Source organism: Tupaia chinensis, unplaced genomic scaffold (genome assembly GCF_000334495.1).
Source record: "Tupaia chinensis unplaced genomic scaffold, TupChi_1.0 Scaffold144806_1, whole genome shotgun sequence".
NCBI lineage: Eukaryota > Metazoa > Chordata > Mammalia > Scandentia > Tupaiidae > Tupaia > Tupaia belangeri.
The window spans coordinates 656,561-660,162 of record NW_006204667.1 but is presented as its reverse complement, the minus strand read 5'-3'; the positions used below and the strand labels follow the sequence as shown (position 1 = coordinate 660,162).

Here is a 3,602-nt window from a genome sequence, read left to right as displayed (position 1 = left end):
TCCCTAGTACAGTATGTGTGTTCCCAAAGACATCACTTCGTAAACAAGGGTAAAAAAAAGAAACTTTAGATCCAAGACCAGCTGGCCCACAGAGCTTTGTTCATCTCTGAGGTAACTAAAATATGAAGAGTGTAATAACCGAAGGAATAAGAAGATGGTCAGTTCAAAATAGAAACATGTATGAAAATACTTTCGGTTTAATGATGGTTTAATGGGGGATTTACTTGGAGTTTTATTTCTTGGTTTGACGCTACTAAGTATATTCTGTACGTAACCACTCTGTATATCATTCTTGCTCTGAGTGTTTCTAAATAATGAATAACCAGCTCAAGAACAGATTTTTGGAGGACCACCTGGTTGAAATAAGATGGTATCTTTAGGGGCTGGCAGGTGGCGTGGTGGTTTAGGCGCTGGACTCCCACATGGCCGACTGTGGCTCAAGTTCTGGACTTGGCGGCTTGCTTTCTTGCTTTCTCTCTCTCTCTTTCTATGATGATCATGCATGCCCTGTAGCAAATTAAAATAATAATAGACAAATAAGTAAATAAAATTGAAATGATTTTTTAAAAAGAGAAGATATCTTTATGCCCCTGTGTCAGGGGCCTCAGGCCCATTCTCAGGCTCAGTGGTGTGCTAAGGATTCACAGGACTCAGGCTGTTTTACTCACAAATATGGTTTGTTACAGTGAACGGATACAGGTCAAAATTTAAAAAACAGCAAAGGGGAAAAGCACATAGGCGATGTCTAGGAGAAACTGGACATGAACTTCCTGTTGCCTTCCTATGGAGTTGCATGGAGTATGCTTAGTTCTCTCAGTGATGGTGTGTGACAGCCCATGTGAAGCATTTCCCACGGGGAAACTACTTGAGTCTTGGTATCCAACTATGCTGTTGGGGACAGTCCCATAGGCATACAACTCCTATGTGGCTGATCTTAGTTATACAGTCTCCTGCCCCCCAGAGGTCAAACTGATACATGTGGCCAAGGATCTCAGACACACAAAAGCATGCCTTCATCATAAGTCACATTTGAGCATAACCTATCAAACTCATACAACCTGGCCTAAGAACACACCCATACAAGAATACTTTATCACTGGGACCAGCAGTTAGCATAATGGCTATGTTGCTGAACTCCCATGTAGCTGACTGTGGTTCGAATACCGGACCCGGTGGCTTAAACTCACGCCAGGCACGTGTGCATGTGTGCCCAAGATCCCTAGAGGAGAATGGAGGAGAATGGATTGCAGCGTGGCCGTCCCCCCTGGGGGGGTGATTTCTCGCTTTCTCTCTCTCTGTTTCTCTCTGTCTTTCTGGCAAATGCATGTGCCCCATAACAAAAAACTCAAGAAAAAGAAAAAAAAAAAGAATACTTTATTATGTAGGATGCTCTGAAGACTCAGAAGTCAGCTACCGGGAGCCAGTCAAGGGCCAACCTTCCTAATTCTCAGTCCTTTCTTTGGAATGTGCAGGGATCCAGCAGCCTGGGTTAGTTGAGTTAATTTTCCCTTGCATGGTCCCCCTTTAGTGTTGTACAGTTAACCACAGCAGCAAAAATAGTGGTGTTTGTAGCAAGGGAGCTTTGCTAAAACCAATGAAGATGGTAGAGAGACAGAGTATAAAGAAGGCTATAGTGTGTGTGTATGTGTGTGTTGTGTGTGTGGTAATACTGAGAATGGATGATCTTTGGTGTTATATCTGTCTTAATGTTGATGCTGAGAGAAAGATTTCCAGAGTAAGAGAAAGCACAGTACTGATTGGCATGTTTCTCGTTTCCATATTCTACATTTTCAAAGAGGATAAACATACAATGAAATGCTCTCAACGCTTAAACCAAAGATACCCTGGGACCAGCAGTTGGCGTAATGGCTATATCGCTGGTCTCCCATGTAGTCAACCACGGTTTGAGTCCTGGACTCGGTGGCTTAAAACTCACGCCGGGCGTGTGTGCGTGTGTGCCCAAGATCCCGAGAGGAGAATGGAGGAGAAGGGATTGCGGCGTGACCATCCCCCCTGGGGGGTGATTTCTCACTTTCTCTCTCTCTATCTCTCTCTCTCTGTCTGTCTGGCAAGTGCATGTGCCCTATAGCAAAAACCTCTCCAAAAAAAAAAAAAAGAAAAGGAAACCAAAGATACCCTCACTCTTTTTGCTATCCTTTAAAGTCAGTGGTTCTAAGTGTATTTTACAATCATCAGGAAGCTTCTAAAGTTACCAATGCCTGGAAAACAGCTTTAAAGATTCTAGCTTAACTATCTAGGCTATGATTTGAGAACTGATATTTCAGAGTCTTTCTTAGGTAATTTTTTTTTAGACATTTTTGCTATAGGGCGCATGAGCTCACTAGAGAGGGAAAAATTGAGAGAGAAAAAGTGAGAAATCACCCCCCAAGAGGAGGGGCCATGCCACAATCTCTTCTTTTCTTGGGAGTTTGGGCACACATGCACAGTTGCCCAGCATGAGTTTCAAGTGGCCAGGTCTGGGACTCAAACTGTGGTTGGCCATGAGGGAGTCCAGCACCTTAATTACTACGCCACCTGTTGGCTACTCTTAGGTAATTTTTAACGCACAGAGGCTGGGGAACATGCAATTTAGCAGGAGATAGAACTGGGAAAATGTTGGGTTTTTTGTTTGTTTGTTTTGTTTTTTTAGAGGTTTTTGTTATAGGGCGCGTGCACTTGCCAGAAAGACAGAGACAGAAAGCAAATCACCTCGCAGCGGAGATGGCCACATCGCAATCCCTCCTCCTTCATTCTCCTCTCGGGATCTTGGACACACACCCACATGTGCCTGGCATGAGTTTAAGCCACCGGGTCCGGGACTTGAACCATAGTGGGCTACATGGGAGTTCAGCGACATAGCCATTATGCCAACTGCTGGTCCCCAGAAAATGCTGGTCTTTACAAGGCCAGTGTTTTTCTATCCTGCCTGGATGTTAGACTCACCTGGGAAAGGGGACTGGCTTATAAATAGACTGATTTTCATGTTCTACTCCCCGTGGTTCTTGTTCAGTTGGTGGATGAGTCCTGGGCATCGTTAACTCTAATGTGCAGTCAGGGTGTGAACTACTGGCCTAAACAGTTCATGCCCCTATGGTCCCTCCACCCTGCTCACTTGAACATGGTATCATCCTATTAAATTACAGAAGATAGGGTATAGTCTTCAGGAATCTCAGTGAACCATCAATGCTCACAATGGGTACTTGCGGTCTTTGTGTAGGTGACATTTGATTTGGGATATGAAAGATAAGAAGTCAGTGACAGGAAGACCCAGAAGAGCACACTAGGCAAACAAGGTGAGAGGGATCATTGGGTTGCAGAATAGAAAGGACACTGTGGTTGAGGTACTGGAGTGAGAGAAAGAAGTGATACAAATTGAGGGCTGAAAGGAAATCAGTAGTAGATCACACCAGACCCTATAGACCATTCTATGAAATTCAGAATGCAGTCCAAGGTTAATGGGATGCATTGGCAGTGTTAGGGCTTCTAGTCATGTGATTCACATGTACCTTTTTGTCTGCAACACCGGTGGTAAAGAGAGGAAGAGAGGACAAGAATGAGCAGGAAGCCAAGTCAGAGAGCCTTAGTCATGGTCTGAGCAGGAA

General features: G+C 44.3%; 1 long non-coding RNA gene across 1 annotated transcript in view; it reads left to right on the top strand.

Annotated features, from left to right (window-relative positions):
- The window catches only part of LOC102477727 (uncharacterized), a 23,195-nt gene that overhangs the window by 728 nt on the left and 18,865 nt on the right, over positions 1-3,602 (top strand). Inside the window, exon 2 of the long non-coding RNA XR_337225.1 lies at positions 8-111. This is a non-coding gene — a long non-coding RNA (uncharacterized LOC102477727). The remainder of the gene's footprint in view (positions 1-7; positions 112-3,602) is intronic.